Here is a 13,016-nt window from a genome sequence, read left to right on the forward strand (position 1 = left end):
GACCTGCGACTGGGATGGAGCAGAGCATTATTGTTGAAGGATTCAATATAAGCGTTGAACAGCATGGGCTAGTCTACTTGAATTACTTAGGGGATGGTGACTCCAGCGTTTTCGCTCGCATACAGGAACAGGTGTCGTACGGGCGATATGTGCAAAAGATTGAATGCAGTAACCATATGACTAGAGCATTCAGTGATGGTTTGCACAAACTTGCACGGAACACATTATATCCTCTAGAAGGAAGAAGAATCTTGACGGAAAACGTTGAAGGAGTGTCGAGATTGGAACGTCTTGTAAAAGGAGTGAGAACTGCAATCAAGTCAGCTGCAGCTCTAGATGACAAAGCTGAAGCATGTGCCGTCCTTCGAACAGACGTAGCAAATGCACTCAACCATGTGTGTGGCAGACATGAACAATGTAGGGACTTCTGCAAGAGGAAAAACAGTGCTGAACGTGACGTTTTGGGCATATTAGAGTCGACTAATTTGGCAAATCGCATTATGACATTATTAGATCGCATTATTCGAAATGCAGACAGACTTACATTAAATGTGACTACAAATCAGGCAGAAAGGTGTGTAGGTTAAAACATACTATTTAACACATTTTGAAAATATTTAGCTTTTTGTAACTGAGATTAGATTTTCTAATAGTTGTTCAGTATTTAGTTCTAGCAATAAAAAATTATTTGCAAATTTTAAATAGTTAATAATTTCTTATAAATAATATTTTCTTTTGTAATGTTTTACATAATATTCTGACAAGTATCAATAATTTTATTTAATAATATTTACTTAATCATCATTATAACACTCATAATTTTAATGGCATGGACTTTTTGTTTCAGATATATGAGTCTCGCTTCAAAGTTTGGTGGTGGCAAGAGAGTTGACCACGCTAAGAGAGGGTCGTATAGAAGAAGAGTGATTGGAGCAGGACTATCCCATTCGTCAGGTCCATCGTGGCATGCTGCAACATGGAAAAAAAATGTGTGGAAGGAGCCCAGGGAAGTTTTTGAAAAGAATGTGTTCCAGACGGGAAAAAATTAGAATGTGTCTAAATAACAGGTACAAGAAAACACAGTCACGCAAAAGAAAAAAAAATCACCACTGCTGCTTCAGATGAAGATTACGGAGCCAGCTGCACAGAGCCAGATATACCCGAAGTTGAGATGCAGAACAAGATGGAAGACTTTCTAAAGAAATTACATGAAGACGTTCGTACTCGTGAAAAACAGGTTGCCCTAGAAAGAAATACAACAAACCAACATGACTGTGCTTTGTGGAGGGAAACACGCATCAACCGCCTTACAGCTTCCAGTTTTGGAGCAGTAGTTAGGCGATTAGAACATACCTCTTGTCACAATTTGGTGAAAAATATTCTCTTCAACAAAGAACTCAACACTGAATCTGTTCAGTTTGGCAGGCTGCACGAAAAAACCGCACTTAAAAAGTACGAAGAAATTAGTGGCGCAACGACAGATAAATGTGGCATTTTTGTTTCTGAGCAAGTGCCTTACCTTGGTGCTTCTCCAGATGCTATCGTAGGGTGTGATGGTATTGTAGAAGTAAAATGCTTTCCATCAATCGGAGAAAACAAATTTTCTGATATATTAAAAGAAAAACGTTTGAAGTGTTTCGAAGAAAAAGATGGTACAATGCAAATAAAAAAAACTCACTCTTACTACTACCAAATTCAGGGACAGTTGAACATTTCAAGAAAGAAATATTGTGATTTTGTGGCATACAGCTCAAATGACGTTTTCGTTCAAAGAATTTTGAGGGATGATTCGTTTTGGGAACACACAATGTTACCTAAGCTAAAAAGGTTTTATTTAGAATGTATGTTGCCTGAAATAATTGACAGTCGCATAAAACGAAAAATGAAATGTAGGGATCCAGAATACGTGTTGAAAGCTCAAGAAAAAAAAAATTCAATGCACAAACAAGTGTCAGTGTGAAGTTTTGTCGAAGTTTGAATACTTAGCAGTGCCTATGGATTGAAATAAATTATGATGAAATTATCATTAATTAAGAATTAAATTGTCTTCAAACGTCATTTTCCTGCAGTAATTTTTAAAAAAGAAAACGAAGTTAATATTTTCTGTTTTAGCTAAACCCTGACGCATTAAATAATATTTTCCTGTCATCTGTATTAAGTAATGAGCATATGTTTAAAGATATTTTTTTTAAATAAAGCGCCAGTGGTATGCATTTGTATTATTTAGGTGTAATTATAAATTACTGCATTAATTTTTTTTCCCGAAAGGTGAATAGCTTTGAAATGTTATGGAGCAGTTGTTAATTCATTTAAAACTGTGAACTAGCGAAAATTAGGTTTGCTTGTTTTTTGCATTCGTATTTAACTTTTGTTTTCTGTGCAGAAATTACTTATGGTAAAAATAAACGCTATATGAAAAAATGAAGGAAACTTTTTGTTACTAGGTAATTTTAATTCGGCCATGTAGGCCTCAAGGATTTATTTTCGGTCAATAAAAATCAAATACACTTTCTACAACTTTTTAATGTTTGAAACTTGAACATACATAACATAAACCCTGATTTTAATGTGCAACATAGCTAGACTACTCTTAATAACAATATCCATTGTTTCGACAACATTAATTTTTTTTTACTTAATTAATTTGGGTAATTTCTGTCCAAAGTTTCAATTCTGTCCAAAGTTTCAATACAAGTCTACATTGCTTTCATGGTTTAAATTCTCAACAGTACGTAAATAATCGAACCTAAACATTTTCGTATAATCTTTAGGTACTTTATAATAAATGTATCTTTTATAAACAGGAAAAAAATTGAGCGATGATAGACGTTAGTTAAATACTATTACTAGGTATTACACATTAAAATTCCTTAAATAATAGTATATTATTTTAATGAAACATATATTTGTAAAGATCCATAAGCAACAAATTTTCAGTTTGAAACTATCTTTTTTGAATCTAGTCAAGTCTATACAGAATTCTTGTTTTGTATAAGTTTGTATATCTAATAGTAAAGTCTCTCAAGAACAATAACTTGAGACCCCAATTAAAAACTCATTTTAAATTTAATGCACACAGAGGTTCATCAGGCACGATCATATCAATGTGAAGTTAATCGATTTGGTAGACGTTTAATGTTACGTAGCCAACATTTAGTTAGGATTATAACACATTTCAGTTCTGTTTTGTTTTTACACACTTTTGAAGTAAGCTACAGTTCTCATCACATTTCATTTGATCACTTTGACACACTTTATTTGCAGATGAATTCTGCACACTAAAAACATGTTGTGAAACTGGAAGAGCAGCTCTAAAATGCGTGTCTGTAAAATTTAATGTAAATTATATACAGTTTTCCAGCATCGCGCGATGATAATAATTTGAAGTTACAGTTTTTTGTAAGGTAAGTAAGTGGCTTTTGCGTCTTATCCACAACCAGATAATGAGAGACGGTGTCACACAAAGTGTCACAAACAGGAACTGTGAGAGAAGTCAGCCATGACCTAAATTTACAAAGCAATTACGCATTCACCTCGAGTGATTTCGGTCTCGAATGCGAGTCAAACGTGTTACCTTTGCGCCACCTCGCTCGTTACACAGATTTAGGAAATGTCTTTATTTTTCTAGTAGCTATGATAGTGAAGCGAGAGGATTAGATCCTGGTTTCGATTCATACCAAAAACTAACTTATATAGTTTTAATGATCATACTATAACAAATCATTGATCACAAAATAATTTGTAACCTAGATAATAATTATTTGAATGCTTATTTTGTTTTAAATGGTGCATATAACAACTGAGAGCAGATTTCTTCAAGGCGATGTAAGATATTTTGGTTGTGCCATTCCAGCGTGTTAGAAGAAAAAAAGAACACTTGCCTCTCACTGCAGGTAGTTCGTCCCCCACTCCCCTATTCCAGGAACCTCTACTGGGAAAAGGGGGACGAAGGGTCAGCCGTACACTCAAGCCAAGAATGTAGTTGCCTGGCTTTACGCGGAGTTCCTGGCGAGTAATATCGCCTTAACACTTTCTCAACGAGAAAAGTATCTGGAAATTTAGTTTTCATAATCTCTTCTCCATAAAACGCCCCTGTTATACGTTTACCCTTCAGATCCTCGAGAAAATAAGTACGTGGATACGTATTTATTATTCTACATACACGAAAAAGTTCACCAGTCCAATTCCCTTTGTAAGGTCTGTGAAAAATTCTGAGATTCTTCGAAATTCGTACAATGTCGCCGATATTCGCTTTTTTCTTTCGAGAATCTAGTATATTCGTCTTGGAGTACACAGTTCGAAGCAGTCGATTGTTCTTGACATCTTTCGGCTTTAATTTCGTTGTGGAATGCACTGTAGAATTGTATTCCCGCACAAGTTTAGGAAGTAAATTCAGCCACTTGTAATTCCCGTTCGCTGTAAAATTGCTATACAGTTTATTCTTCATCGTACGAATCACTCGTTCTGCCATTGACGCTTTGACACCGCTAAACGTAGAGTAGTGATTGATGTCAAACTTTTTCATCAATGCCTTGAATGATGCATTAAAGAATTCTTTCCCGTCGTCCGTCTGAAGTAACGAAGGTCTTCGTTTCTGTTTCAAAATATCCGCCATAGCACTCGTAACTTCCACAGCAGTTTTCCGTTGTAAGGGTCTAGCCCACAGGTACTTTGAATAAGTGTCTACGACTATGAGAACGTACCTGTAGCCCTTGTTCACACGTGAATATTCGCACATTTCGAGCAGATCAGACTGCCAATTATTGTCCAATCCTTTAATCTTGATTTTTCGTCGCGGATAATTACGTCTCGCAAACGCGTGTAGTTCGTGTGCAATACCAGATCGACTCATCGTATGTATCCAGCTTCCCGTAATTCTTCTATAATGGAAACGATTTCGTTGGTGTGTGCGTTATTTCCCACACTCTGAGATGCCTGGAGCAGTCTAAGGCGAGCAACTAATTCATTAGGGTCGTCCCAAAACTGGAAATCAATTTTGTTATTCGTGTCGAGTTTATAAAGTCTGGACTCTTCCACATCTAAAAAAAGGCTAGCTATCAAAGGATATTTCACATGTTCATAATCTTTGAATCGGCCCGATTTCGGGTCATTTTTTGCAAAAACAGCGTTGGATGCTTCTAGCAATCTTCTATATTTTCGCAAATCCATCTCAGAATACTGTCGCGGTTTTTTACGAAACAAAAGTTCACATAATCCGCGAGTAATTTTATGACCTCTTTTCCACATACAATATTATCGTCGGACACGAAATGAACTTCCTTCGAACAAAGGACCCACTTAGTACCTCGTGTATGCACTCCATACGTCGCGTTGTTGTTTCGTGGCACAGATGAGGCTAGGTATTCGCTGGCAAAAGGACCGACTTCGAAACTTTTTTGTTTCGAGGTTTATTCCTAAGAATTCGACCGGAATGAACATCGTCTTCGCTAGTAGAAACGATGGAATTATCTGTTAATTGTGGACTCCGCTTTCGTTTGCCCGTGGACGTAGTTTGCGTATCTTCTTTTATTTCAATTTTAGTTGGTTTCTCGTTTTCGACGACCCCTCGCCTGGATATGAAACTATCCAGACGGGCACTCAAGGGTTTCAATTTTTCCTCTCTTCGAACCTCGTCGCTTAATCTGTGCTGCTTGGAGAGCAGGTATTTCGCGCGAATGGCTTCGATGACATCATGCAGTTGCTTAACCAAATCGGTTTTAACATCCATAGTGTTTATTTCGAAACACCTTTAGACACCAGGCGCGAAGTAAGTTTGGACAGAAGCGACTTTAGCTCATCGCGCCTTTGTGCATTTGAAACTTCGATCATGTCTCGAATTCGTGAATCAAAGGCTTCTACGCGCTGGTCTATGGCTACAAGGTACACTATTATTTCGTCTTTTGCACGTTTTATTTCTTGGCCAAGTAGCGAAATGTATTTACGTATTTCAGCATCATGGTTCACAGCGCATAGCTGTGTACTTGGAGCTCGACTGGTACGACCGAATTTAGAAATGCTATGATTCATGTTTGACGATAAACTGATCGAAACCTTGTCTGTACCTGCCCTTATATAGAGGCCAGTCTTTGACTATAACAAGGAATCCGTGCTTTCCTTTCCAACACAAGGAACACATGTCTTTAAATTCCTGAAACGACATGTCGGTGTTTACGTGGTCATCTTAAGCGTGACGTAAATTAAGTTTGTCCATGCGAAACAAAACTAGAACATTCGCATTATCTCGTAGGAGATGTTTGGGTATTCTACTGTACGTCTGACACAGGTATATGCAGTCTACCTTGGCGTGCCTGCCCATGGAAAAGTACTCTTGTATAATGCCCTGCTTCTCACAAGCAACATCATCGAAAACAAACACGGAAATAGGCTTTGCTTCGTCGGTAGACACCACATCGGTATTATCGCTAAACGGAAAATACTCCAGACCATCCACCGAGCGTATAACAGTGGTCAAGCGCTGGTACTTTGGCTGTTGCAACGACTTGGAATACAAGTAAACGTTCTCGAACCGAAGACCCTTTGGTTCCTCCAGTAAACTCAGTAGAACGCACGTCTTGCCACAGTTTGACGGTCCTGCTATGATGCAACGTACGGTGGACGGTAATAATACACCATGCCGCGATTCGCGACCGCTAGTTTCATCGTCTTGCGTAATGCGCACGGGCAAACACACTTCTTGCTTGACTACCTCCATCGCTACTGACGAACATCCTATAAGAACAATCGTATTTATTGATTTTAGGTCAGTTGTATGTAATGCCTCCAAGAGATAAGAACAATAAACACATCGGTGCAGGACTCGTAAACTCGCTGATAAACAATCTACCATTCGAGCTACACATTCCCGGCTACAGATTTTGCGGCCCTAGGCACTAAACTAGCGAAAAAGTTAGCTCGCGGTGACGTGGGCATTTATTCTCTCGACGAATAGTGCAAGCAGCACGATATTGCGTATTCCCTCAGCAAGGATCTGGAATCCAGGCACCGGGCCGACGAGACATTGGCACAGGAAGCTGAAGATATTAGTAAATCGTCGCACGTGGGTCTAGGAGAAAAAATCGCGGCCTGGGGCGTATCTAAAATCATGAAGGCAAAGACCAAATTAGGAATGGGTGCCCGTAAACCCAGAACTCGCAAGACCAAGAAATGCAAGATACAAAGATCCAATAAGAAAAAAGGGGGATTTTTACCGTTGCTGGTGCCCGCTATAGGCGCACTAGGCGGGATCGCAGCAGCCGCTTCCAACATTGCTAGGGCCGTGAATACGTTCAAGAACCAGCGAAAGCAGTTGGAGGAAGCACGTAGACATAATGCAAGCATGGAAGCCATTGCCATGGGTAAAAAAAACGGTGCAGGACTGTACCTACGTTCTCACAAATCAGGCCGAGGCATGAAAAAGAAACGAAAATCCTAAGTTTTTTGCCGAAACGTCCGCTCACCAACATAGATTTAATAAAGTACGCACACAAATTGAAAATACCAAATTTCCGCGGCGTGTTTATGCGAGACACTTTACCCAGCAAACCAAAAACCAACGAACGCGCCATAATAAATTTAGACACGTCTGCAGGTCGCGGCATGCACTGAGTGGCATACATAAAGTCTGGGAAAAAAGCTACTTACTACGACAGTTTCGGTAATTTGAGACCTCCGCCTGAACTTAGGCGGTACCTGGCTCGGTCCACTACATGTTCTACAATTACGAAACGGAACAGAAGCCTAATCAAACAAACTGCGGTCACTTGTGCTTGAGATTCCTAAGTATAAAATAAATGAACAGTAGCGAAAATAAATCAGTCATGTCCGTAACACTGATATTGTCAGGCCGTAGCTCACAGCTACGAGCCACGTTCTACCCGCCACTGGACTTGAACAGAGAATGGAGCATCGGGCTCGCAGATTTTCAAACGTATAATGCCATACCAAACATTGACGACGAAAACTGCAAAATGTGCTTCTTGAAAAGCGATGGATCAACTCGGGAAATTTCCATACCTTCCGGGGCGTACAGGTTGATCGATATTACGAATTACATCAAGCAAGCTTTGACTCCAAACACAGTTTTCGAATTGCGAGATAATCCAAACACGCTACAATGCGAACTCTTTTGCAGTGAAAATGTCGACTTTACGAAACCCAGGACCATAGGTTCTATGCTGGGATTCGAACCGAAAATATACGCAGCCAAGACCTTGCACATTTCCTCATTACCCGTACAAAATAATGCCTGTGAATGTAAAACGTGTAATCTGCAATTTGGCAAGTGGAACGTACCTCAACGGAAGACTAAACAACATGCTCCACGAGTTTTCGCCAACAGTCCCGCCTGGATATAAACTGGTCGAAGTACCGCAAAGTATCATTTACGCCCCTGTGCTCGCCAAAACAGTACACGAAGTGGTAGTCGACATTGTCGATCAAAACGATAAATTAGTAAATTTTAGAAACGAAGAAATCACACTACGTTTACACTTGAAACGATAGGACTGATTTTCAAGGCCTATAAATCAAATAAGCAACACGAACCCAGGACCAGTCTGTTGCGAGGCCGCGGTGCGCTAACACCTATTAACGTGAAGTATCTCTGCAGTTTAGGCTACAACGTTCACAAGCATGGAAGATTATTTAAGCGTGTCAGAAAAAGCTCAGTTTAGCGACGAGGTCAATAAATTTGAATACCACAGCTACGCACCCTACCTCCAAGGGCCGTATATGCCCGGTAGGGAAATACGCATTCCGGTACAGAAACAAGACGTCTATACTCTACCATGCAAGTCGTTTATTCGTATAAGAAGCATGCTGACAAAGACGGACGGAACACATACTACAACTACGTATTTCGGACGAAACGGAATATTGCATTTATTGGAACGAGTTATTTTCGAATTGAATAATATTGCGATCGACGAATCGTGGCACTTGGGCATTACTGCCACGATGAAAAATTACCTGTCTCTAACACCGAACGACTTGAGCGCGACCAAAATCGTGGGTTTTGGAATGGAACCCGATTTCAAAATTCCCATTTACGAAACTGGTAAATTCGAAGTTAGCATACCGCTTTCGATGCTTCTCGGCTTCGCGGAGGATTACAAGAAAATATTGATTCAAGCCCGCCAAGAAGTTGTGTTAATTCTAGCAACATCGCACCTGAATGCCGTCGTGGGAGCACCCGGAAACGACCCCCAGCCAGTCGCAGTCTCCGTCGCGAGCACCGAGTGGTTTGTTCCGCACATAACCGTCAGCACGAAAGAAAGGCTCAGACTATTAAGTTACGTCAAAACAGACAAGACGGTCGTAATTGCTTTCAGGAGCTGGAATCTCGTAACTTGCCCCTTACTGACCCAGAACAGACCCAATCACTGGGTCGTCAAGACGTCGAGCAGTACAGAAAAACCGAGATATATAATATTAGCTTTGCAGACAGACAGACAAATGAACTTGAAAGCCGACAGGTCGGTGTTTGACCACTGTTTTATGGAAAATGTAAAATTATTTTTAAACAGCGAAATCTACCCGTACGTGGACATGAACATTGATTTCGAAAATGGCGGTATTTCCTTGCCATATCACATGTACACGCAGTTCCAATCTTCGTACCACGGACGGGAATCGCACCCAATCCTGAGTCCAGACACCTACAAAACATTGGCTCCGCTAATCGTATTTGATGTGAGCAAACAAGACGAATCGATTCGTAGTTAAATGATTGATTGTCGATTGGGAATTTCTACGAAAAATGACGTACCGCCACTCACAACGGCGTTCTGCCTGATCCTACACGACAGAGTAATTAATTATGATGCGTTTTCAGGTCTCGTGAAAATATTGAGCTAGATATAAATACGAATGCATGGATCATTTCATCATCAGTTGGCGACAAGATGTACTGCAACCTGCAAGGTTTCCAGAGCCAAAATGGCTTTGTTCTCAAGGAAATTAGCGTCACCTCCGGAGACAAGACTCGAACTCGCAGCTTCCGACCTCCGTATCCGTGGAAACTACTAGACGAAAAAAGTAAATCCTAGAACGAACGGCTATGTAAATATTATCACGGACTAGAGTGGGACGAAGGAAAAATCCTATACCACCAAGTGAAAAACACACTTCAAGATTTACTAGTCCAAAACGAAATAATATACGTTGCCGGACCTGAACAGACGAAATGGCTACGAGATCTATGTGACGACGGAACAGTTGAAATTGTAGATGTACAGACCGACTATGGCTGTCCTTCCCTACGCAAACTCCGTTCAATGTATGAAGCTAAGCATCCAAACGACAAGTTCGAACATGTCTGTGCCTGTTCAAACTGGCAGCTAATGCAGAAATGGCACTCGCAACAGTGCGAATATTTTTTTTTATATTTTTAATATTGGCAAACACGATTTTTTTTAAATAGTGGCACACCTGATTATTATTTTTTTCTATAAATAGTTCAAAAATCGAGCTCTATCAATCAGTTTACGTTCGGACACGATGATGACGCCATTCCAGCCGGAAACCGAGTACCTGAGCGTTAAACCAGACTACAACTGTGTTGAATATAGTTTCCTGGATGAAGAAGAAAATTTACGTACTTATACGGAAATCTGTTACGGTGGAGTATTGCATTTCCTAATGGCTCATTCGCCACACAGTTATGAAACATCGCAACTGCAAATAAACTGTACCGGTCCGGATATGTGCGTCGTGTTTAACCTCAGACCGACAACCGTACTTCCGTGCAGCACAGAAGAAATTCTCCACAAGACTCTACACGCATCCGACTGCACGCCAGAAGACTGTAGCGGTATCGTTCCCGGCACCCTGGACTGCAGTGAGCAGTCCAAACCCATGTCTACGAGACGCAGCGACCCGTCCAAACTCACGGCTTCGAAACGCAGCGACCTGTCCAGACCTGAACTCGAGGCTTCCAAACCCAAGACTAGGACACGTCGTCGCAGCATCAAGAAACGAGGACTGAGCTTCGTTACGCCGCAGATCTACAGTGATAATGCTACGGAATTTTACGAATTTGATTCTGTAAAAACCATTCGTAGCGCCCTGTGTTCTGTACTCTCCGCCTTGTTAGATGTTTTGAAATAAATAAATAAAAAATAGAGTACATAATTTTAATAAAGTGTTTTTATTTACTTTGTCCTTTCATATAAATCTATACGTAGCACGTAGTTCTCATTAAAATACCTACAGGTTAGTAAAATTTGGTTAGAAAAAATATTAAGTGATGAAGAATTTAAAAAAATGTATTTTTCAGTAAATTATTATTAAAATACTAAAGTGATGAAAATAACCTAATCTATAAAGTGTCATAATATATCATTTTTCAATAAGTTGGTAATTTCTTTGTATTAATGTAAGGGACGACCTATCGATAATTGCGGGTTAGGTTTGCGGTAGTATTTAACAAATTTAACCACTACCAGAAAAAAAAAGAACAAAAAAAATGATAGACATCTGACATCGTATCAGTAACCTAATCCTCTTATAGAAGAGGACGATAAGTTTAAGTGTTCTGGAGGTTCATCTTTGTGAACGGAAATGATGATCGTGCATGGTGTGAGTAGAAAGGATGTGGTTTCCGTCGGTTTTGATTATACGAAATATAAATGGTGACCCTGCATGACGTGTGCTGTAAGGCAGCAGTTTACAGCGATTTTGCTTTTGCAAAACGGAAGTGACGACCCTGCGCAAGGCGGTGCGAGCGGGAAATGAGCCCTGCATAAATTTTGCGTGGGGTGGTACCGGTATTTGAAGTTATGAGCAGTTTTCAAGAGTTTCTGTCTATACAAAACGGAAATGGATACGTAGGCACGCGCACGCGCGCGCAGGAAGCTTATGAATGGCTTAATTGCACTCTTGAAGTGAAATACGTCAGATTTCGTAACGTAGCGATGCTATATAGGCCTTTCAAAAAGCTCCCTAAAGGAAGTGTGGTTTCGACGTTGAAGTTCCACCATGTCGCTGCGTACGGATAGTGATGAAGAGACGTTAATGATGGTTGACGAGATGGCGGCTATACGGACGCAAACAATATTCAACTGGCTGCAGGACGTGTCCTGCATGGATGACGAGATGTACCGCATGCTAGAGGACTCTCCACCCGACGTCGCTGGTGTCATCAATTACCACGTGCCAGAGGCTTCTCCACCCGACGTCGCTGGTGTCATCAATTACCACGTGCCAGATGCTTCTCCACCCGACGTCGCTGGTGTCATCAATTACCACGTGCTAGAGGCTTCTCCACCTGGCGTCGCTGGTGGCAACATGTACCACGTGCTAGAGGACTCTCCACCTGGCGTCGCTGGTGTCATCAATTACCACGTGCTAGAGGCTTCTCCACCCGACGTCGCTGGTGTCATCAATTACCACGTGCTAGAGGCTTTTTCACCTGGCGTCGCTGGTGGCAACAGGTACCACGTGCTAGAGGCTTCTCCACCTGGCGTCGCTGGTGACAGCAGGTACCACGTGCTAGAGGCTCCTCCACCAGGCATCGCTGGTGGCAACAGGTACCACGTGCTAGAGGCTTCTCCACCTGGCGTCGCTGGTGACAGCAGGTACCACGTGCTAGAGGCTTCTCCACCTGGCGTCGCTGGTGACAGCAGGTACCACGTGCTAGAGGCTCCTCCACCGCCGACACAATGCTTCGCACCTGGTACCGTACCTTCTCTTCCTTCAACCGAATCCTCAAGTATAATGAGACTGATGCACGAGATACGGTGCGAAGTGTCGTTGCTCCGGCAGGAGCAGGTGGAAGTGATAAATGCGATGCGTGACGTTAAATTGATCTTGAGTGGCTATGTATTTCCTCCTTACTAGTAGATATTAGTGATCGTAACTATTTAGAATGTTGGTTAGAATGGTTTTAATTATGTATAGTGATACTGTGTGCTAGTTCAATGTCTGAAAATAAAAGGTATTATACAGTTTTGATTTTAATGTTACTTTCTTTTGTTCGATACGAGTATATATATATATTTATATATACATATATAGTT

The sequence above is a fragment of the Bacillus rossius genome, chromosome 3 (assembly GCF_032445375.1).
Source record: "Bacillus rossius redtenbacheri isolate Brsri chromosome 3, Brsri_v3, whole genome shotgun sequence".
Classification (NCBI taxonomy): Eukaryota; Metazoa; Arthropoda; class Insecta; order Phasmatodea; family Bacillidae; genus Bacillus; species Bacillus rossius.